We start from the raw sequence: 25,444 nt of genomic DNA on the forward strand, positions 1-25,444 counted from the left end.
CACCCATTACTAAGACAAGCATCACTAGTTCCCTCCACCAGCAACGGGACTGTCGAAGGCAGACGAACGCATTCTGTGACAGCACCTGATGAACACCTTCTGGTGTCCCACCATGGCTGCTAGCTATGACCCGAAAGTGAATCCTTTGTGCCCACACTGTCACGAGCTCTGTTCTCTATCCCACGTGGTGTGGGCCTGTCAATACAGTCCCCACTTCCTACTAAAGAGGCTTGGGAGATCTTTCTCCTCGAGTGCTCGAGTGGGACACATCAAGCTGGCCTCGCACGCCGGACTCGCGAGGCGGCGGGATCTTGCGGCATCCCGGGCTATACGGACGCGGACCAAAAAGATATCGGTATTCACCAACTGCGTCAGATCATCCTCGTTATTTTCTTAATAAAGGTTTGGTTTATTGGTTTAGGGGGTTTAACGCCCCAAAGCGACCCAGGCTATGAGGGACGCCGTAGTGAAGGTCTCCAGAAATTTCGACCACCTGGGGTTCTTTAACATGCACTAACATCGCACAGTACATGAGCTTATTAAAGGTTTGCTCTCTCACTAGAGGGTTGCACTTCTGTCTGCTTATACGCGGAAATGCGAAATCCTTTCTCTATCCTTTCTTCATTTTTTTTCTGCGTCATTTAGTGTTTCTACTTGCTGTTAATTTTTAATTTATTTTTATACCATTCTTATTCCTATTTTTGTTTGAATTTTGTTCTCTAATTTTATTTATATTTTTGTTTTATTTATTTACGTGTATGTAGATTGATAACTGTTGCTTAATGAAGGTCTGCATTTTTGTTGTATTTACAATACAAGTTATCATGGGCAGTTCGCGCGGAAAAATTCCGTCTACAACTGCCGTCCCCGCCACTCATAACCCAATAAAAGCTTACGCCTTAATTATTTCCACCACCTGGGGATCTTTAACGAGCACTGACATCACACAGCGCGCGGGCGCCTTTTTTGTGTTTTGCCTTCATCGAAACGCGGCCGCCTTGGCCGAATTCGAACCAGGAAACTCCTGCCTAGTAGCCGGGCGCGCTAACCACTGAACCATCGCGGCGGGCGCACAATAAATAATGCTACACAATGCTAAACCGCCAGCCATTTTTTTATGTTTGATAAAAAAGCCACGTAAATTTAGCGCCCTTCCGGCATAATTTTTTCGGCCATGCTCTAAAGGTATGTATACTCGTGGCAGTATTTTCCCGCCGTTTAAATGCTACGAGAGCAGGAGGGAAGGCGGTAGAACTGGTGCGCCGCTTTGCTGGCAAGCCGTCCATTAAAGAAGCTGCAAAATTTATGCAGTGCCTGTGGTTGTCTTTACCAGTAAAATGTGCATATCTTCTCAGGGTCTGTTAAATTTCCCCGTGTTCAACGTTTACGTCACATCCGACCCGGAGCCCGCGAAGTATTGTGAGAGGTACGACAGAACTTCTATCTCTGACGACGGCACCACGGCGGAGTATGACATCGTTTACAGGGATGCCAACGGGGACGACACGCCGTGAGTTTCCGTAAAAAAAGATAAAATTTTACATTAGGCATAATAATTGACAGTGGTGTATTTCACCAATTTCAGACAATACTCAAGAAGACAGAAGACGCTGGAAGTTGGCAGGCTGGTTAGTGTAGAGAGCTGAAGCTGCGTGCTTAACGTGGTGGCATTTTGCAGAAACAAAAGTGCACCATCCGTTAGTACAGACTAGAAAGCCGGTTTTATGAACACTGAATTGCATATGTCTAAACTAAGGTACCTGTCACTGAATTTATTTTCCAGCTTCCTATACAGTGAAGCGCTCCGTCCATTTGAAACGGAACAAAACCGTCCTACCATATATGGTTGCGTGCTTTCAGTTTTATACTTTCACGTGAAAAAGCTTCAGCGTCCGCTCGCTCCTGATTCTCTGCGTCGGTTTACTTTGCGAATAACAGCAGTTCTAATGTGAAATACGCTGCTGCGCTTTATGGTTCATGTGATAGAATAGAAAATAAAACAGCCCAATTAGAAGGCGAGCCACAAAGAAAGGTATGGGAGGTACTTGACTCTTAACAGCTTCATTCTTGTTCAAAATTAAAGAAGAAAACGTCACGAAAAATGGATCAGCTGGAATCTAAAGAATAGGGAGCATGTACTTATGCAAGAACAAGGATATGTCATTAGGTCTGTGCGTTAGTTAAAAAATCCTAGGAGTGTTAACAATAATGTTTTCTTCTTCTTTGAGGCACGTTAAAGTTGCTCGAAAAAAAAACACGCACGCAAGATAGGATAAAGACGATTACCATGACAGAACAGGACAGGAACTTTGCCATGTCTGATGAATCACGCCATCTAGTCCTGCAACATGTTCACCTTTAGATGAAGTAGAACAAGCGTCCTGTGCATTTTTGGTCTTCACAGCACATCGCATTTGCGCTGTTATTCTACCATATATAAGAATAGACCCAAATTGGCAATCTGAAACTGACGCCTAAATATTCAATCCATTGGTTCGCGTTTCTGGCTATGTGGCAGTGCGACACTACTGTTGTTTATCTACTACGTCGGGTTCCAGTCGATTGACTCGGTTCGCCATCAGGACACGCGAATCTTAACCTGACGCAGTTCAGCTCGCATACGATGAGACAGCAGTAATGAAAGCGTGGTCACAGAGTTCTCAGCATATGGGATGGCGGCAGTGCGGCTGCACCTACTTTAAAACCACATAATGAGCGACCTGCGAGGGCGTATTTATTTGAGACTCATCATTTACCAAAAGCCGTATTCAAGTCATTCTTTGTAGTAAACTCTTACTTAAAACCGGGTATGTGTATTGAATGGGTATAGGCAGATCATATACGTTGTTGGCCACTAAAGAAACATTCAACAATTGTAAAAATGCCAATTTTTTGCATAATTGGCGGGGGGGTGGGGAGGAAGGCGGGGGCGGTACGGTTAACATTTGAACCGCTCTGGTGATTCTGTTAGTAGTATGAGCAACAGTTAATCCTGATACCTTTAGAGCTGAATCACAATTTCAAATGTTAATTCTTAACCATTCAAAAGGTGTGAAATTTATAACGAGCTCCACGGCGCGTAAGGTTAAGATAACTATATGCCTTTCAGATACTAGTGACTTAATTCTTGCTAAACAGTCTCCGGAAAAGCGCGATCGTAAAGAATAGGGAAAGGTATCTCTGTCTTCACGCAGTTTTTTTTTAAATGATGTTTAGTAAGCTTCCTTTCACATTCCACAACTGCTTTTTAAAAATTTAGTTTTTAAGGGAATAAAACTTCAATAAAAGATGAAACACTGCAAACACTCTCTCATTCCACCAGCTTTTTATCTAGAAAGTACCTTCAAAGCCACGTCAACCGCTTTAGTACGAGCACGATAGTTTTCCAAATTTAGGAGCGTGATAGAAAAGAGGCACACTGAGAAAATCGAGTAGAAAGATTTTAAGAGCTTTTGCTCCGTTTAGCGGGTTTTTCACCGCAGCGAAGAGCGCCTGCTGCGTAGGTAGGCCTTTTTCACCGCAGCTCAGTGGCAGCTCCTTAACGCTTATTTTGTCCTCTTTAAGGATTTTTTTTCTTATAGAGAATAGAGAACTTTTCACTTCTCTTAAACTCCTTAAAAAATCTGATTCATAACGGTATCAGCCTTTAGACACTAGCAAAGAGATGCACTGGCGAAAAAAGCCGCAAAATTATGTTAAAAATCAAAGAAAATTTCCGACAAGACCAGACTCTATATTATATCTTGTTAGTGGAAAAGAAGAATGCACGAATAAGAAGAGTGCGTTGCAAGTTTGCTGATCCGTTATATTTTACAGTTCAGATGTTTATTTCCACCAGCAGTTGTACTTTAATCGGTATTTTCCCCACCGTTATTTGTGGAGCACACCAACAGTGACACTGAAGGGTCTCTTAATGTATATATATATACTGCCTGGGGCGACTCATTGGTTTCGTAGTTCGGCTGCTGTTCTCAACCAAAGTTTGAGGGATTGAATCCTAGCCGCGGCAGCCTCATGCTGATGGCAGCGAAATGCGAAAACGCCTATGCGCTGTGCAATGTCAGCTAGGCCACGTTAAATACTCACAAGTGACAAAACGTGGCATAAGAAAGCAACAACTCGTCCCATCATTACAGGATCCACATCTTAGAACTACAAAATGGTGTAGTGCGCATGCGCCTCACCGCAATGTTTAGTGTACGTGCGCTTTCCTCATGTGGTAGCCTAGATCTCGTTGGAACGATTAGCACGAGTGGACGAGCAGATGCGACTGCCTTCGCATCGGTGCCTTACCATCTCCGCAGCTGCCGCGCATATTGCACACGAACGAGCATCGTTCGTCTGTTTGCATCAGTGGGAAACGAGCACACAGACCAGGCTCTTTACAGCGCGGGCGTGTAGGCGCCGCCACATGCGGTCATGCGGCCTCGCCGTCATATCCAGACTTCCGGCCTCGCAGTTAGACTGTTCGCGGCGCACTTCTGAAAAAGCATCATATCGCCATTTCTAGAGTGTAACTGGTTAGCCGATGGCGCAACATCCTTGTGCGAACGAACAAATGTTGTTTTCAGGGTTGCAAAAGGCTTCAGCTTTCGAATTCATTTAATCGTGGCGTTCTCATCGCAACCTTCACGTTTGAGGAGAAACCTGCCTTGGGCCTTTTTCTATCTCCTTAATTCCGTTATCAATTCCTCTGGTGCACTAAAATTCATGATCAAGGTCCGGTAATGGTAACGCCATGACTCTATGATAGCTAGCACTTAAGAACGCAGTGTTTTGCGTCCAAGGATGTATTATTAATCTTTGTGCTACTCAGCTCTGAAGAAACATCACAACTTCAAATACTGGCGTACGACGGTGCCCACTTACAGATCTGCTAACATTCTTAGGTGGATAAAAATCCGGATTTCAAAAGGAAATTATACTCTATCTTAAAAGCGCTTTTTCGAGCACTTCGGCGTTCTTTTGGCTACGTAGGCACAGCTGCTGTCCTCATGCGATGAGATAATTATGAAGCTGTTCGATCCATGCAGGACGCAACAAAAACCGTTTTGAAACGGCATGAGAATGCAGTGCAACATATAGGAATACATACCGGGTGTTTCACCTAACAATTAACAAAATTTTGAAAAATAGGATTTTTCAGTTAAATGAACGCTTTTTTCGGCACAGCAGTGTCATCTGTATAATACATCATAATACAGCTAAGAGGTGCTAACTACAATAGTGATTAACTGATTTTGAATGGTTAAATATTAAACTATTACTGTTATGCTCCTGAATTATTGAGAGTCGTGTAGCTCACCGTATGAGTCAATATCTGTATGAGTTTCTATAATTTCGAAAGTGCACTTATCCTCGGTGCTGCGGCTCGACAAAACTGCGCTATTTCGAGCTAAAATACATACAATTTAGAGACGCTTGCAGGCAAAGCAACCTCTGCAGTGCACATAACTCGCAGAAATAGCCATAATTTGTACCACTACAGCACCGAGGGGACCATTTTAACGACATTCTGAAAACTGATATGGATAGTGCTTACGCTGGGCTACACGCCTCATAATAAATTAGAATAATAGCACTAGTAGTTAAAAATTAGCCACTTAATATTAGTTATTCGGCCTGCTAGCTTAATCGGCCATCGTAGCTTTATTCCGTTCTACTAGACTGCGGACAATGCTATGTCAAAAAAGCTCTTGTAACTCAAATAGCCTGTGTTTAAAAATGGTGGGAAGTCCTAGATGAAACACTGTATAATAATACTTGAATTTTGACAGCCTGGTATTGCATCCCCTGTATACGCTGCGGAACAGCAGGGTGGCGGCCTGGATCAGGTAATTATAGTGATTATTATTTTATTGTACACTACCTTTTCTTTTGCTCCCCAAAAGCGTTTAATAGCCTATAAGAAAATAAAGAGTTTACAGTATCCATTGACCTATTGGAAGAAGTTAGCGAATCCATCTTTGTAGGTCAAGGGGTGAGCGCATATTGTGACCAAAAGAAGAAAATCGTTAAAATATTAACAATAGGAAGAGACTCCATGAAACGTATTTCCAGTGCATTGATATCAGCTTTCCAGCTCGATGTTTCTTTTCGTGAGCTTCAAGGTCCACTGAAGAATACGCAGTGAATTACGGAAGAGAAAATCATAACAGCAATTCGCAGCCAGAAACGTAGAACGGGTGAAGAAGCATGCGTAAGTTTGTGATATCTTTGTTCAGGCGAAGACGAGCAAACGAACGTGGGCAGGCCATGGAATCCGGATATGAGCCGCTTGGAATAACGCAGTGGGTTACGACTTATGCCATACGTAGACTGCAATGGCGGAGATCCGGGTGGAGGGACGAGATTTAGCACAGTTCTTGGAAAAGATAGCCGTAGATGTTTTTCGCCGCAATAATAGCCAGTTTTTGATGCAGACATTTATTCCGCTACGGACAATGGGATAATGTATCGAATGCGTTGCGGCTGTGTACAGGACTGGAGTAAGGTTTTCACGGTTGTCCGAAGCAAAATAGAAAGCTTCCCCAGTCGGGCAATGTACTATCTAGGCACTCACCACCAGTGCACATGACGATGAGAGAAAAAGAAATTAGGCGCGTATGCGAAGAGAACAGTGGTAAAGATTTGAGGTTCCTCTTAAGTGTAGAACAACCATAGAGCCAAGCGGCATAAACTTCCAGGGATTGAACTTCAGCCAAACAGGGGAATATATCCGTAGTGTCCGAAAAGTGAACAGTTTGCCAGCCTACAGTGATTTGATGTCTCCCAATGCACGCTTCCAATTAACCATGTTCTCTTCGCTGGCTGTAGGATCGCTTTGGATTAGTGAGTTATTACTGATCGCGGCTTCTGCACTTGAGGACGCTGTAGTATTGAGTTGGATATCTACCTACAATACAATGCTTCCTTCGCTGTTTCCCTCGGATATTTGATTCGGTGACTGACGCGAAACCACAGTCTGAAAAGTATAGATACTACCGCTTTTGCCCCCTTAAATACGGATATTGGTGAAAAAATGTGACCGCGGCACAATGTGAAAAATTCAGATCTTTCTCCTGCTTTGTATCTGCTTGACAAGTTTATTTTGTGAAACTTCCGCGAATTTATTTATGTACAGTGCAATTTTCTGAAGTAGATTGTATCACTCTTTGGAAAGAAAACTGCCCCAGATCACAATGACACCTGAACAGCATCGCATTCCTCGCTGTTAGGCACTTTGTTTCCAGTGACTTACCGGAAGCTACGCTATCAATTGTGCACAATGACTGGCATTTAAATCTGTTTTACTTTAACAGCTAAATTTTCGCATACCCTCGAGTTCGCGCCCAAGGAGCCGCCACTTTGGTTTTCAGCGTATATATACGCGGTTTCGCTACAGGAGCAGTGTAAGCTACACGGGCATGCCTCTGTTTCTGATGCCGCGGATTTCAAGGTATCCAAAATGCAATCATCAGCTGCACCTAATAGTCAGGTGGTACCATTGCCGCTATGAAGACAGCGTAATGAAAATGATTTTCATGCATTTACAATTTCTTTTCCAGGATCAGTGACACCTCCACTTTTGATGTCGCTAATAATACACTCATTTATGTCATTTACTGAAGCGGTGATTGGACAAAATGCGGAGTTGTTGACAGATGCCCCAATAAATTGCTTCGTGCTCAGCAGGAGTAGGATTTACGTACCACACAAGAGATTTATAAAATAAAAGGTTGCTTACCGTGTTTGGTTTGAAATTTATATAAAGCGAGGTATTCAGGAAAAAGTTATTCTAACCACCAATGATGAAATCTCTTTATGTGAATGCGGCAATACCTGCTGCCTCTTTTACTTTTCAAGGAACTTTAATGCTCTCGACCTAATCACAGCCGACAAAAAATACACTCCCGCGATGCAGCGAAAAGTTCAGAATTTTGCCCTTCACCGAAATGCACAGCCCACTGGCCTGCAAAAAAAACGCAGATTAGGACGTTTTCATAGCTATGAATCGATATGTGGACTCCGCGTCCTAGCAATACAGTTACCGTTAGAGTTTTGCTTCTTGTTAGCTCCGCAAATCTCCTAGCACGGAGAACATGGACAGCTGAGGAGGTGTGGAACTTATTCTTTAGATTTTGGGAAACAACTGGGCAAAGATCGCATTTGAGTGCATTTGTACTCCATTTCAAGTACTGGCATCCAGCACAACCATCAAGAAGGCACCTAAAGGCTGTACCTACACGGACTAAAAATATATACCGACGTCTCAAATTCCCAATTCCGATTCCCTTTTTTGATTCCAGAGCCATGTCGAAAGCAACAGGACGTCTTTCGTCATTAGCTTTAAGAAAATACGACAGAGATTGAAATATTTCTCAGCAGTTACGATAGCAGCATAGTTCTGTACGTAGATAGTAAAAGAACCTACCTGAAAAACCCGCATTTCTGCAACACGTATCTGCATTCTTTTTTTATCAGATAGCAGCGCCGTCTACCTGTTCACATTAGACTACGTCAACAAGGACCAATGCTTTGTAGGCGATTGCAACTGCACAGAAACACGTAAGTGTAAATCTTGATTTTTTTTTCCGCGGAAAACGCTGAACTCCTTTCTTAACATAGCAGCATCAATCATAACAATATCAGCACGAGGCAGTGTAAATACTAAAGAAGTGTTCGTTTCCGTAAATAATATTAATAATTGGTTTTGGGGGAAAGGAAATGGCGCAGTATCTGTCTCATATATCGTTGGACACCTGAACCGCGCCGTAAGGGAAGGGATAAGGTGGGAGTGAAAGAAGAAAGGAAGAATGAGGTGCCGTAGTGGAGGGCTCCGGAATAATTTAGACCACCTGGGGATCTTTAACGTGCACTGACATCGCACAGCACTCGGGCGCCTTAGCGTTTTTCCTCCATAAAAACGCAGCCGCCGCGGTCGGGTTCGAACCCGGGAACTCCAGAACAGTAGTCGAGCGCCCTAACCACTGAGCCATCGCAGCGGGGATTTCCGTAAATACAACAGAAACTACCCGCTACTTGTCGCAGCGAGCCAGCGGCAAGTCATTACTCAGTCTTAGTGGCGGTAATGTTACATATTCGAATACAACGTGGTGTTTACACTAAAACTTCACCGGGCACTTTTGTAATGTTCTACACATATATTATGACCAGAGTTAGCGTAGCGCTAGGCACGGCGGTCCGTAGTGGAGCAGCACACAAAATCCGGGTCACATCGGCACTGGCTGCAACGTCGTCGTCGACAGCACAGCGACAGTACTACGCCTTGGTCGTCTTGCGACTACATACAGTAGGAAATGTTTAATCTTGAAGCTAAACAGAGCACCCTTTATTTTCACTGCATATATAATGTCTGATTTGTAGCTAACTGATTTGAAATCTGGGCTAGCCATGACCGCTGTGGAGAAATAAGTTCGTTTACTTCACCAAATAATACCACTTGCCCGGCACCAGCCGCATTTCCTGTCTCCGAATAATGGTATTCGAGGTGCCATAACAGAGCAACGACAATAGAGATACTGGCCCGAAATGAGCACCGATATTTATATTGAAAACCCTGCATGTTGTGTCATGAATTTGTCGGAGTTCTGTTCTTGTCACTCGCACTTTTGTCTGTCCCACATACAGGAAGCAGGGGGTACCTCCTTTCGCGCTGGTGCCAGGTTGCAAAGCCCTAGTCAAAAATGTGCCTCACGATAGCGCAGCGCTCAAGCTCTGCCGCCTGTTATTGTCAGCGCTGGATTAAGAAGGGAGGGGGGTAAGGTTGCCGCAGCCCAGGGCCTCACCTCGGACAGTAGGAGAAGAGGGCCTATTTAATCTAACCTGCTTAGTATATAGAACCTTGGGCAACGGATCATCGAGCGACATGTATGAAGCGAGAAAACCGAAACGAGCAGACGGGGTCCGCATAAAACGCATACGTTTAGCCTGATCATTTGGAGAGAGCATGTCGAGCTGCATAAACAGGAATCCCCAGCCACCTCGGCGGGGCGCTCTCTCTTAGGAAGAAAGGTGCGTTTGCATGGAAGAGTTTGCGAGGTTTCCTGTGAGTCCGTCTGTCCAGTGCTGTCTGGAGAAGAGAGGCAAGGGGTAAACACCTAAAACATGTAATGTGGGATGAGGACCTATATCTCCCTTGCCCCTCGTCAGCACCACGCCACCCTCCACCTCTCAAATAGTTCCGCCGCTGTCCTTCTCATAGAACGGATTAGCTGCAGTATCCAACAGTGTCTTACATTCGACTTTTCATTACCGTGATGGTAATTTGGGCGGGGGAGGATGAGTCCGGTGTTCAGTTTGTTCATTGGCTTTGGCATTGACAACGTTCTAGACTCTCATGATTTTGAAGAAAGGAGGAACGCATAACTGGCTCCCTGAGTCAGTGGACGCCTAAATCCTGCTTTGAGGTACGTGGCGGTAGTGACAGAGGGATATAGTTGTGGTAATAATAATAACGATAATTGTTTTTGGAGGAAAGGAAATGGCGCATTATCTGTCTCATATTTCATTGGACACCAGAACCAAGCAGAAAGTAAAAAAAAACGGAGGGAGTGAAAGAAGAAAGAGGTGCCGTAGTGGTGTGCTCCGCGATAATATAGGCCACCTGGGGGTATTAATACCCACCGCGGTGGCTCAGTGGTTAGAGCGCTCGACTACTAATTCGGCGTTCCCTGGTTCGCACATGACCGCGGCGACTGCGTTTTTATGGAGGAAAAACGCTAAGGCGCCCGTGTGCTGTGCGATGTCAGTTTACATTAAAGATCACCACGTGGTCAAAATTATTCTGGAGCCCTCCACTACGCACCTCTTTCTTCCTTTCTTTTTTCACTCCCTCCTTTATCCCTTACCTTACGGCGTGCTTCAGGTGTTCAACGATATATGAGACATACTGCGCCATTTCCTTTCCCCCAAAACAAATTATTATTAATTTAGGGGTCAAAGTGAAGCGTCATTTGACCTTCGGCTTTGCTTGCAAGAAGCGGAGATTTTCGCTTCAAACCTACCAATCTCGGAGAGGAGCAGACACACTTCAATAACGCGGACGACGATGCGTTCCAGGGAGGGTGAAACCGCGTGTTCGCAGCAACGAATTGAAAGGTAGAGAGTATCTATCGTCGTAATGCAGTGGGTTTGTGCCCTGAAATTCTTATTACATTCATATTGTTTATTGACAAATGATGCGCCAACCATCCTGTTTGTAGGCGGTTGTTATAACGATCCGATGAAAACACTACTTGCGGGAACTATCAAAAAGAGAAGAGGAGTTGAATATTGAACGGCGACATAGCGTGTGCCTACCCTACGTCGCTGATGAAGCCGAAGTCTCTGCACTTCGCTACAGTATGTCTTCGTAGCCAGCGCGCGTCTGCAGCGATTCAACTAGAAAGGCGTGCTAAGCTAGCTGCAAAATATAATCAATGCTTAATACATCTAAACTCATGACACAACACTAAAAGAGTGGCAGCTGTTTGTTAACTAGGAATTGTGCAGTCGTCCTGAGACAGTTGATGAGCTCAGTTAATACAGGATACAAAATGCGAAAACTGTCGGCGTTCAGTTTGTTCATACGCTTTGGCGTTAACAACGTTCCAGACTATGGGATCAGTTGCCAAAAAACGGTGATCCTTTCTGGCAACCGTCGATATGTAATTGGTTTTTGGGGAAAGGAAATGGCGCAGTGCCTGTCCCGTATATCGTTGGAAACCTGAACCGCGCCGTAAGGGAAGGGATAAAGGAGGGAGTGAAAGAATGAAGGGAGAGAGAGGTGCCGTAGTGGAGGGCTCCGGAATAATTTCGACCACCCGGGGATCTTTATCGTGCGCTGACATCGCACAGCACACGGGCGCTTAAGCATTTTTCCTCCATAAAAACGCAGCCGCCGCGGTCGGGTTCGAACCCGGGAACTCCGGATCAGTAGCCGAGCACCCTAACCACTGAGACGCCGCAGCTGGTTGGTCTAAAACTCACGTCGGGCTGCCGACGTGAGCAGAATTTCCCAGTCCTCCCTGCTCGAGGTGGCGTGCTGTGCCAGCAGGGGAGGGTCAGCAGGGCAGCCGAAAAGCATGTGGGAGAGTGTGGCCTGAGGGTCGCCGCATAGGGAGCATGCAGGAGACATGCCACACTAGTGGGATAACAGCTGAGGGTATAACAGAGAGCGGGTCTGGAGGCCTCTGAAGAGGTCCTCTTGGGAGTTACCCTGCTACATGGTCGGTGTCCTTATTCCCGAACACCGCATGACGAGACCCCGTTTCGCGCCCATTTCACCAGAGTCCTTTGGAACTCAAGGAGCTTTCAAAGAAACCACCAGGGGCGCGACGTGTGGCACTTCGGCCCGTGGAATGACCATCTTTTTGTACAAAAAACGACCATGGGCTACTGGAAAAGTGTTGTGTGTGTGCCGCGGACGTGGTAAGGATCCCGTGAATACTATTACCAAGACTGTAAGCGAAGCTTGGAGGATTTTATCGCATCTTGTGTATTCTACCACGCCGAAAGCCTCAATCAGCCAAAAGTTCGGCCTAATGCTGAGGTGGCCTGAGCGGTGGCCAAGGGCCACCGACGTCAGGCCGTAAACACTATAGCGTCACCATCACGATGGCAGTGAGCGTTGAGGGTACGGATCTCGATCCGGCAGAACTTCAGAGCTCGGACTTAGTGACGAAAGTATCGGAACGTGTCGCGGAGGTTCAGGAGCGCCAACATCGAGAACGCCCAGATAGCGCCGCTAAAAAAGCGACGTTCAGCGGTGGGGTAGGGAAAGCCGGCATGGGGACGCCGGTCGGATACAGTGGCAACAAGTAAGGCGTCTGCGGGTGACGCTCGTATCAAGCGGCGGGAAGAAAGCTCGAGGAGCCGTGGGTGGCGTCGCACCTGCCGCGTCCTCCGAACGCGGATCACAAGATTATTATCAGGCCCAAAGAGCGACTGACCCTAACCAAGCTCTCGGTGCCAGTGATTGGCGGAGTAATAAGGATGGCGGCTGGCATTCCGCGGCGCAAAGGTGAAGAGGAGGTTAGGATCGTGGTGAAAGACAAACAGGAAATAGTGATATACAGCACGCCCAACGAGGACGGTGCCAAAAAAATTTTTGGGACTGATGTCCATAAAGCTCGACAAGGAGAAGTACGAGGTGTCTACTTACATGGCGGAACCTGAAAGCTGTGGCAAGCAAGTGGTACGCTGTCGCGATCTGAGTCTGAGAAAGAATTGGAATTGACTTTCTCTCCCCAGCAGAAGCCTCCCATTCTTGGCGCGTAGGATGGGCGACTCTAACTCGGTGATCATCACTACTGGTCACTACTATGTGCCGAAATGGATGATCATTTTCGGGGCGCCACTGAAGTGCTTTCAATACAAGAAGAGATATGAATTATGATACATGTGTGTTGAAGTGTGGTGACGTGTGAGACAGTCCACATGCAGAGAGCAGAGGGTGTGGGGCAACCTCCCCGACGAAGGCCCACGAGTGTGTGCCGACACTGAATAGGGAAATGGCAAGGATCACACCACCGGAGATAAGAGGCGCAAGACACTCTTCCGAACACCTTGCATTTTCAAGAAGCGACAGAGGGAAATGAAGCTGGAATACGAAGAGAGAAAGAGTGAAGAGCGCCGCAAGGCTGATACAGAACAACAAAGGCGCAGCTGGAAAAGCCGGTTTAGAGACCGTTAGACGAGTAATTCGGGGCATCAGAGCAAGTCGAGACGGCGCTCGGAATCTTTCCCTCGACTTCCATCACCGGGAAAAGATAAAGCTAGACCAAAGGAACCCCAGGAGCGTAGTGGCGGCACGCAGACGAAGACAAAGACCACTGGACCAAAGCTGGGTTGGGTATATAAGGTCTCCCAGGATGCTAATGCGAAAATTATTATTGCTTTTAAATAGCAAAACGAGATTTTACAAGAGAAAATTGCAGAATTGCGAAAACAAATTGATAACATTAAGAAACAGCTAGCAAATAAACCTGAACCGGAACCGGAAATATCCCGGACCCCTAATCCTCCTCCCTTAAAGAGGAAGAGGGCTAAGGAAACAGAGGTCGAGGATCATCATGGAGTGAGAATTGTAGCTCTTGAGGTTGAAACAATGCCTTTGCATGGAATGCTTCAAACGATACTTCAGCAGCTGAAACAGATGGGCACTGCTGTCGAGCAAAGTAAGGTTTGCTATAGGGACAGGCAGTTGCAACGGCTATGCTAAGAGGCTCAAATACTCCAACACAATGGTCCTGCGCGTCACTGTAATAACAAAGATTTGGAGCTGAACTGTAGAGGTTTTTCGCGTAAACGTGCGGTTCTGCAGCGCGTTCTCGCCAATGGAGGTCTAACGGAGGTTATTGCAACCAAGAAGTGTGGGAAATTCCTAAATTAGCGGGTTACAAATCTTTTGCGGGTCGGGTACGCTACCCAAGTGACTACCCTTGTAAAAAAGAAACACTTCAAGGCTGCAGCACGAGACGAGGAATGCGCATATCGATCATATTTTGGTCGAACTCATTCCTCGTAATCGCAACAACAATCTTTCCTTCCTGATTGTGTATAGCTCACCCAGGCAGCGCAAATGTGAATTTGGCGATTTTTTTACGAAGACTAAGGTTATTTCAAAAAGGATTCCGTCTTGATACTGGGCCGACAGGGGGATAAAAATTCACGCAGGTTAAAGGCAGAAGTTTCTGGCATAAAATTCAACAACATGGGCTCATTCTTATTACGGACGCAATGAGGCCGACTAGGAAGAGAAATAGCGTATCCGTCTACACGACACCAGATGCAACCATGGCCTCTAGTGGCATGCATCACTGCTACATGGTGCAACACCGGGAAAGACCTACGTAGCGATAATAGAATACAAGAGATCATCGTTGAGAATGGCCCACCGGTCTTCAGTAAGAGGAGAGTTGAGACTGTACATTGGGATACTGCTAGAAGTATCAGGTCGGGATCGGAAACGATAAGCGATAATAACGATTGGACCTAGAGAGTTATTCAATCTGTTCGGGACGCTACGAAGAGATTTAATTTGAAGGTGATCCGGAAGTCATTGATTGACATCTCGTAGGTTTATGGAAGAAAAAGAACAGGTGGAGTGGGCTCTTGATGTTGCTGGCCAGGCCGGTTGCCGAATGCGCTCTGTTTTGCGCGAGCGAGGTGTCGATCCCATCAGCATGACAGCCGATGGCGATGCCATCGGTGCCCTCCTCCCCCCTAGCGCGATACGTGATAAAAGACAATATAAAAACGGTATCTACCAAGTTTCTTTAGGCGAGCGAAGTTCACGTCAGAGTTCGTGAAGGCCGTCGTGCTGGAGAAACCAGCTCGGGTGCTTGAGCCTGGCTGCTTCACAAAGGGCGAGAGGAGCGAAAAGACGAACGATGAAGATGATGGTAAAAACAGGCTCGAAAAGTCATCGAAGAACGGGAGGCGAGCTAGGCGTGCTTCAGTCGTAAGGCCTAATGGTGGGCCGGGAAGTAGCCTGCAGGAGCTGCCCGGGAAACGCCAATTCAGAAAACGCATCCCCGCGCAGATTTACGGGAGATGTGAGATTTTTGCTGGTTCACTCAGTGTAGGAGAAGGTATGGCAAGACAACCACAGCCGTAGAATAGAAGGGCATGCCTCGGCCGCTGGCGGCGGTGAAACGACGGCGGCCGCCATTGGGCATGCGATCTGCTCTGTGGGGCTCGGGCTGCCATGTAGGGAAGTGGTCGAAGCGGGCGACGGTGTGTACCGACTGTTTGCAAACGTGAGCCCACTGTGGCGTTGGGGCTGCTTGCTGGGAACTGAGGGCACAAGTCCGTGATGTAGGGGTTGGAGTTGGAAGGAAGCAATAGTGCCGAGTAAATTGACGGTGTTGGATGGGGCATGCTGTAATGAGTCGGAAGAAAGACACCTCCTTCGATGGCTATCTTGTCTGTCGCGAAGGTACAGTCACTAGTTAAGGCGCCAGGCTGGCAGGTATCCGAGCCAGGCGGTTCAGGTGACGTGTGATGAGCGACAATGCTCAAGTGGGGCTTGCATGCTCGCATCGCGATAAGAAGAGTTGGGCTCACTCTGGTTAGGCTAGAGGTAGCAAGCGAACATGCGACTAGAAACGAGTTGGGGCCCGGGTCGAGAGAGTATTCTTCTGGTGATGGTCCAAACGCCACAGCTGGCAAGCAGGGATGGGCAGGAGGCGCCCTGGGACGGGAGCTCGCAGGTGAATGGCCGTCCGTAGAGGCTGGTGGAGCAAACTCAGGAGAGACCGCGGTGTAGTATGAGGCAGCTGGTTGAGAAGGTTGGCAAGAGACCAACGCGTGCGTGTGTCGTTCTTGCCCAACAGTGGGTGTGGGCACATTCAGTGGCGGCGATAGTGGACAGACCGGTGTGGGGAGCGGCTCTGGTGTGGTAGTGTTATCTGGCAGAGGGAAATCCGAAGCAGTTCGGTGAGGGAGTCTGGCCAAGGTTTGTGCCTGGAGTGGCGCCGCAGCTTCTCAATCTGGAACTGGAGCGCAAGAAGGCGGCGGGAGCTCCAAGCCAAAGTACGCCGTCAGGCTCTTCTTGAAGTCAGCATAAAAATCTGGGTCAGGAGGCGGCAACCGCAGTTTCGCCAGGAGACTGGGTTGGAGTTCGCGGCCGGCGTGCTGATAGTGCAGTAGCGGGCTGGACACATAGTGGATGTGAAAGAGCGAGACCAGCAGCGCCAGCCACACAACGGGGTCCCTGGCATAAAACGCGGGTAGACCGGGCAGCCGAGGAATGAAGGAGCGCTTATACTGCTGGAAGAACTCACCGGATGCGATTATAGGCGCGTACATGTCGGATAGAAGAAGCTGGCGAACACCGGGTGCGAACAGCGGGCGAGCAGCGGCAAGGCCAAGTGGTGGGATAAGACGGGGGGGGGGGGGGGGGAGCGCAGAGCCGGTGGGAGCGGCTTTGCGTGCGTCGAATGTCTCGTCCGGAGTCACAAGACGAGGAAGGTGATCCACATTCATTTGAGGTCCCGGTAGCCACGGCTGGTGAGCCGGCGGAGTGGCCTGTCGATGTTGCTGGCCCGGCCGATTGCCGAATGCGTTCTCTGTTGCGGGAGCGAGGCCGCGCCCTCTACAGCATCTTCGTCAGCGCAGCTGGCGATGCCAGCGCCGCTATAAAATATCAGCCAGAGAAAAGGTGACAGGAATCTCAGAAAACAACTTGCAGCATTCAACAAAGACTTGAAGAGAATGCATTGGAAATCACCAAGCAAAGTTGGGTAATATTTGTGTAACAAATGGATAGGAATATTGGCAACGCCGGACGTGGAAACTGCTCCGACATCTATTAGCTCCAGAGAAAACAATATCGGAGGCTCGACAGCAGCTTCAATAGCTGGTGTATAAATATGCAGGTCCGACAAAGGAAATTATAACCGAGGTTAGGGATCGCTACCTTAGCTGTTCTGGAGTCCGTGAGTACGCGGGCTCGGCAAACCCGGTATTGGAAAGTCCCATAACTGTCGGGGAAGTGGGGGCTGAACTCAAGAGCCTAAGAACCAAAACGGCAGCGGAGTTGGAGAGAATCAACAAAAGAATGCTCAGGAATCTTGACGATAGTTCCATTCAGAATCTTACAACCTGTGTGCAAAAATGCTGGAACAAGGGAGATACCGCAAGCATAGAAAGCTGAGAACCTGGTCTTCATTGCGAAGCCAGGGAAGAAGCAAGGCTTTGAGCATGTCAAACCCATTTCCTTAACATCTTGGGTTTTAAATTTAATGAAGCACATAATTCAATCTAGAATGAATAGTCATGGAAGATCAAAATCATTATCCTGATACCGGCGTCTCTCCTAGCCTGAGTTGCTTTGGGACGTTAAATCCCCACAAACATATTATCCTGATACATTGATATTCTTCAGATCAAACCTGTCAGCATGCGATGCCATTCTACGGCTTAAGGAGCAGGTAATCGATAAAAACACTGTTGATGCTAGGGTCATTGTCACACTGGACGTCTTCGAAACTTTTGATAGTGTCACAACCGTAGCCATACTTTAGAACCTTAGCACGCTAAAAGTTGGAGTCGCGACATTAAACTATGTAAGGGACTTTCTCTCGAATCGGACTGTTACCATCAGCCTGGGTGGACAATCACTCTAAAACTTTAGATTGCGGAATAGAGGGACGCCGCAAAGGTCCGTTCTCTCTCCGACCCTGTTTAATGTAGCGAAAGTTGGGCTCCCCGGGCTGCTGAAGGGGACCACAAATTTGCATCACACCATATATGCCGACGATTTGACGCTGTGGTTGAGCAGGAGTAGCGATGGACAGATTGAAAGCAAAGTTCAGAGAGCCATAGGCGTAATAGAGAAATATCTCGAGCCGATTGAGTTAAAACGCTAGGAAGAAAAATCAGGGGGCTCTTTTTGTTTCATATAAAAAAAGGAAAAGAAACAGTCCCCCTTGAAAATTGTGTGATATTGCTTTGCGAGTTGGTGGAAATTTCATTCCGGTGGTAGACAGTATTCAAGTCCTAGGGCCGCGCATGCAAAGAAATAGGTAAAAACACAGAAACTATCATGAGACTTTAAGCGAGTACCAGCCAGACGTGCCGGCTACCCAAGGACCGTTCTAACAAGCATGCGGGGACGAACGAGGCCAATCTTTGAGATTGCTTCAAGATTTCGTCATAAGCCGAGTGCTATACGTTGCCCCCTATCTCGAACTGGCCAAAGCAAGAGGACAAAATTGAAATCATAATCATAAAAGGGATCAAAACCACACTAGGTCTTCCTCCGAACACTTCGTTGGTAGAACTTCTAAACCTAGGTTTCTCCTACAATCTGAATGAGCTCATGGAAGCCGCCACCCTGTCGCAGCATCAAAAGCTTTTAAAAACCAAAACCTGGGAGGAAAATCATGGAGCGTCTTGGGTTAGAACCCTAGGAGGTTTAAAATGTTGAAAGTGGACAGATAGCAAACCTAGAGCCACCAGGGATAGACTCAATATTCCACCGCTGCCAAAGAACATGCATCCAGTATTTCACCAAGGCGTTCGACGCAAAGGTAGCACGTTTTGGCTCTGTTAACCCGCGTTTACGTACCTGAAATATGCCATTAATCAAAGCATTCTAGTATTTATTGCGAAGCTTCTGCAGTAGTTTCCTGGGGAACGGTCCAAAATTAAAACACCTCTGCAGCCATAACTTTTAGTACATGACCAGCGGGAACATTTTGTCCAGTTCAGAGCGCATTGCATACCAGTACTGCACGTAAAGTAAGATAAGCTGAACATCAGGCAGGGGGAAGGTTGTACCCTTTAGGAAACCGGCGGACACCCGGCTACGCTAGGGATAAAACCTCCTCTCTTGAAAGCGATGCGATGCTCAAAAAACAGGCTGTTAGGGGAAATTTAATGGCACCAGTTAGGTACCATTGTTCCCTAAATCTAAAATGAGGACGTTATTTCTGGGGACGTTTTTTCCGGAACCCGGGTCACATATGGGTTCGAGCATAAGCGGGAAAGACGCCCGAGGCTTAGTTTCCCCCATTAGGGGTTTGTCTTAGCTCATGAGATAGGTGGCAGCGGATGATTCCATAGCCAAACATGGAAAGCAGGGCAGACACCCTAGGCATGGATGTTAGAATGTAATTTTATGGTGTCCGATGAATTACAAACAATTTATGATAGGTGGGGAGTCTGTGTTTTCCCCTGGAATCCTCATGAAACTGCCACAGCTAAGTCAATTCTAAAGGATTACTGGAACAGGGATGGGGCACTTTGATTCAGACCGAAGAGCCTCGGGAGACCATGATCACGAGAAATATTTGAATGCAATAAGAATCGAGTTCGTTGCTTCTTGCAGCTACTGTGAAGTTAATAACGCGAGTTTTGTCATTATATTTTAAAGATGACGCATATACCACGGGTGCATTCTAGCTATTCACAATCTTATCAACAGAGACTCTCTGGCTAACAGAGGTGCTGGAAATAAAGCTATGAAGAGAGCCTCCACATATGGCAAAAAATTGTCAAGCAAAACGTCGTGATACTGAGCAAGAGGACTTGGAATGCACGAGAAACAGAGATGAAGAAAAGTATTTCTGCGCGTAACTATAGTGCATTAAAGCAGGAGGGTGCACACCCAAGGACCAAATGACTGACACAAAACCAGGGCCGAAATCAAATGTCAAGGCAGGAATTGTTCATTAACGACGTTATTTGCCCAGCAACATTTTGACCACTTCGTAAATTATGCCGGCGTTTGCGTTGGACCGAGATCTCTTTTCGTGGAGTCAGGGGTGAAACTGTGCGGGGTGAGGGTTTGCGGAAAAGGACTTTTGGCCTAGGCAGGAATAATTAACTGAATGGTGGGGTAAGCATACGAGGACAAGTGTGCTTCATCCATTGGAATGAGTGTCAGTTTATTAGCTAGGGAAGTAACGGCACACAAAAGGCGCCCGTGTATTGTGTAACGTCAGTGCAAGCTAAAAATCCTAAGGTGGTCGAAATTATTCCGGCGCCCTTCCCTACGGCACCTCTTTATTTCTACTCTCACTCCCTCCTTTATCTCTTCCATTACGGCGTGATTCGGGCGGCCACATAGATCCAAGACAGTTCCTAACATGACCCATATCATGATCACTTCAAGATATTGAACACTGCACATTCCATTACACTGCGCCGTTTTCGTCCTTGAGTGAGTGAGTGAAAACATTTATTGATTTCCAAAGGGACTCGCGGATCGAAGGCTCCGTCGTCTTCGTGCTTGCGCCGGCGACTAGAGTCTTCTTTGAGCAAGGGTGGGCCCCTATTCCAAGGCTCCACTGAGTCGTGCTGCACCGGTCACGTGCACTATAAAGGCCCTCTGGGCCGTGAGCTCGCTGCTGGTGAAACGGCTCTCCCATTGCTCCGCACTCGGGTGTTTGTGTTTGTGAAATGCCTCGTTACGTTCGCATTCCCATGTGATGTGGTAGAGTGTGGGTATGGCTCCGCACCACGGACAGGTGTCCCTGTATTGCGATGGGTACATTTTGCTTAGAAATGCAGCGATGGCGTAGAGGTAGAACATCCGCCTCGCGTGCAAGAGGACCGGGGTTCAAATCCTGGTGCCTCGCAATTCTCCACCGGGTTTAAAAAAAAAATCCGCGTGTCGATGGAATTGCATAACCAGGCCTGCAGTGCGGCCTTATCTCGGTGACCAGAACCGACAACGCACTCTCTCACCAGAGCAGGATTTGGCCACCCTGGTGTAGTACTTGGCCACAACCTTCTATGATCAAACCAATTAACCCTCGGCCCTCAGTCCCCAGCGGCTGCAGAGCAACTGACCACGGCGGCGGTCAGACCTGTGACGCAGCAGAGGGTGCTAAGAATCTCTGGCTCCGGACAGGCCGCCATTGGAATCTGAACCTGGCAACGTTTAACGCTAGAACTTTAGCTAGTGAGGCTAGCCTAGCAGTGCTGTTCGAGGAACTAGCGGGAACTAAATGGGATGTGATAGGGCTTAGCGAAGTTAGGAGGACAGGTGAGGCGTATACAGCACTAAAGGACGGACACATACTGTGCTATCGCGGGTTAGAGGATAGACGGGAACTAGGTGTGGGTTTCCTCATTAATAAGGATATAGCTGGCAACGTAGAGGAGTTCTACAGTATTAACGAGAGGGTAGCAGCTATAGTAATTAGGCTGAATAGGAGGTACAAGCTGAAAGTGGTGCAGGCCTACGCACCCACATCCAGCCATGATGACCAGACCGTTGAAAGCTTCTATGAGGACGTAGAATCAGCAATGAATAGAGTAAAATCGCAGTACACTGTACTGATGGGCGACTTCAATGCGAAGGTGGAAAAGAAGCAGGCTGACGACCACGCGGTAGGTGACTATGGGATAGGCTCTAGAAATAGCAGGGGAGAGTTATTAGTCGAATTTGCGGATAGGAATGATTTACGGATCATGAATACCTTCTTCCGCAAACGAGAAAACAGGAAGTGGACCTGGAAGAGCCCCAATGGTGAGATTAAAAATGAAATCGACTTCATACTATGCGCTAAACCTGGCATCATTCAGGATGTGGCCGTCCTCGGAAAGGTGCGTTGCAGCGACCATAGAATGGCAAGGTCTAGAATTAGCTTAGACTTGAAGAGGGAACGGAAGAAGCTAGCGAAGAAGAAGACCATTAACGAGTTAGCCGTAAGAGGGAAAGCACAGGAGTTTAGGATAGCGCTGCAAAACAGATACTCGGCTTTAACTGAGGAAGATGATCTTGATGTTCATTCAATGTACGATAACCTGACATCAATAATTACGGAGTGCGCAGTAGAAGTAGGCGGTAGGACAGTTCGAAAAGATACCGGGAAGCTATCTCAGGTGACGAAAGATCTGATTAAGAAGCGCCAAAACATGAAGGCATCGAACACTACCGATAGAATAGAACTAACGGAGCTATCAAAGTTAATAAATAAGCGCAAGGTAGCCGACATAAGGAAGTTTAAAATGGAGAGAATTGAGCATGCTATAAAGAACGGAGGTAGCCTAAAAACAGTGAAGAGGAAACTAGGCATAGGTAAAAACCAGATGTATGCATTAAGAGACAAGCAGGGCAATGTCATTAGCAATATGGATAAGATAGTTAACGTAGCCGAAGAGTTCTACACAGACCTGTGCAGTAGCCAATGTAATCAGAGCGCTGATGAGAAAGACAGCAGTGCACAGCAATTCGTCATCCCGCCAGTAACGAAAGATGAAGTAAAGAAAGCCTTAGAAGCAATGAAAAGGGGAAAAGCAGCTGGGGAGGATCAGGTAACAGCAGATCTGTTGAAGGATGGAGGGGACATCGTGCTAGAAAAACTAGCCACCCTGTATACGCAATGCCTTACGACCTCAACTCTACCAGAAGCTTGGAAGAATGCAAACATTATCTTAATTCTTAAAAAGGGAGACGCCAAGGACATGAAAAATTACAGGCCGATCAGCTTACTATCCGTTGCCTACAAAGTATTTACTAAGGTAATCGCTAATAGAGTCAGGGCAACGTTAGACTTTAATCAACCAAATGATCAGGCAGGCTTTCGTAAAGGATATTCCACAATAGATCATATTCACACTATCAATCAGGTGATAGAGAAATGCGCCGAATATAACCAACCTCTATATATAGCTTTCATTGATTACGAGAAAGCATTCGACTCAGTGGAAACCTCAGCAGTCATACAGGAATTGCGTAATCAGGGGGTAGAAGAGCCTTATGTCAAAATACTGGAAGATATATATAGCAACTGCACAGCTACTATAGTCCTCCATAAAGTCAGCAATAAAATTCCAATAAGGAAGGGCGTCAGGCAAGGAGACACGATCTCGCCAATGCTGTTCACCGCATGTTTGCAGGAGGTATTTCGAGGCCTGAATTGGAAACAGTTGGGAATAAGAATAAATGAAGAATACCTAAATAATCTGAGATTTGCTGATGACATTGCCTTGCTGAGTCACTCAGGAGGTGAACTGCAAATCATGATCAACGAGTTAGAACGGCAGAGCAGATCGATGGGTCTAAAAATTAACATGCAGAAAACCAAGGTAATGTTCAACAGACTAGCAAGGGAACAACAGTTCACAATTGGCAGCGAGAGCCTAGAAATTGTGCCGGTATACGTCTACTTAGGGCAGGCAGTGACAGCTGATCCGGATCATGAGAGGGAGATAACTAGAAGGATAAGAATGGGGTGGAGCGCATATGACAAATTCTCGCAGATCATGAGTGGCAGTTTACTAATTTCCCTCAAGAGGAAAGTGTAGAACAGCATAATCTTACCGGTACTCATCTACGCGGCAGAAACGTGGAGGCTAACGAAAAGAGTTCAGCTTAAATTAAGGACAACGCAGCGAGCCATGGAAAGAAAAATGATAGGTGTAACGTTAAGAGATCGGAAGCGGGCAGAGTGGGTGAGGGAACAAACACGGGTAATGACATCCTAGTCGAAATCAAGAGAAAGAAATGGGCTTGGGCGGGGCATGTAATGCGAAGGCAAGATAACCGCTGGTCTTTAATGGTAACGGAGTGGGTTCCAAGAGAAAGTAAGCGTAGCAGGGGGCGGCAGAAGGTTAGATGGGCGGATGAGTTTGCAGGCAAAGGGTGGATGCAGCTGGCAAAGGATAGGGTTAATTGGAGAGTCATGGGAGAGGCCTTTGCCCTGCAGTGGGTGTAGTAAGGCTGATGATGATGATGATGATGATGATGAGACGCAAAAATAGGGCTGTGGCCCTACAGAGCAAATTTCGAGGTAGATCCGATCTGCTCTTCACGGACGCTGTAAAATACGATCGAAAGGCAGCACAAACAGCGGTAGTGGTTCGTGAGAGTGGAGACCCCGTCTCGTGCTGCACCATTAGAACACAAGTGCAACAGATGCAGAACGAGTTGCCATTGCTGTAGCAGTAATACAAAACGGTACAAGGGTGATAGTGAGTGATTATAAGGCAGCCATTAAGAACTATGATATGGGAAGAATGTCTGCTGAAGCCGCCAAAATTCTTAGAGAAGGGCAAGTATCATCACAGCTAATCTCAAGGATCTGGTCCCCGGCTCATCAGGGCCTGTTTGGGAACAAGAAGCCGAACGCGACCGCCCGAGGGCTCATTTTGCAGTCGATCGTCTCTGACGCGCCGCCTCCACACGAACTCCAACATTCCATGAAATAATTTCTCATTATAAGCTCGGTCGTAAGACGTATTCAGCAGTAGATAAAAAGCTAAGTAGAAAAGAGGAAATCATGTGGAAGAAATTGCAAACCGGGGTGATTCCAAACCCTCAACTTTACAGTAAATGGAATCCAGAAGTCTTCAATCCTAGATGTACGCACTGCAATATCATTGCAGATCTAGTCCACATGGTCTCGAGCTGCCCTTTCTATAACGACCCGAATAAAAATGTACAATCCTGAGAGATCTTTTTGCTGAACCCCGAAGCAGAAGAACCACGCATAGTAATCGGTTCCACCCTGACCGCCGCCGAGGCCCAATGGATTCCGCCCGGCGGCTTAGAGAATGAATGGCGGTTTAGGGTATAGCCTTCTCCCCCTTCACTTTTCACGGGTGCGAATATAAGGTTACTTCTCTCTCACTCTTGGGAATCAAGCGAGGAGCAGTTGAAGAGGGTAGTCTCCCGTGTCTCTTGGAAAGGGATAGGGAATGGGGGAGCTGGGGATTTTGAGTACATGCCCACATAATTTCGAAGATGTCACAGGTCTCCCCACAGTGCGCGCATCGCCCATCCGTGCTAGGATTGTAATGTTTGATGATTGCAGGACAAAATAGAGTACCTGTTTGGAGGCGCATTAAAGTTCGCTCCTTAGTGTTACTTAGCCCCTCTGCGGGGGCCGGGAAAAGGCGGTGGTTGTCATTATCATCTCTTATGATTCCCCTGAACCTTAGCAGTGGCTGGTTTCTCTCCGAGGCAGAAGAGCTGAGATGAGGAGCCCTGTAAGGAAGCTCT

Source organism: Amblyomma americanum, chromosome 5 (genome assembly GCF_052857255.1).
Source record: "Amblyomma americanum isolate KBUSLIRL-KWMA chromosome 5, ASM5285725v1, whole genome shotgun sequence".
NCBI classification, from domain to species: Eukaryota; Metazoa; Arthropoda; class Arachnida; order Ixodida; family Ixodidae; genus Amblyomma; species Amblyomma americanum.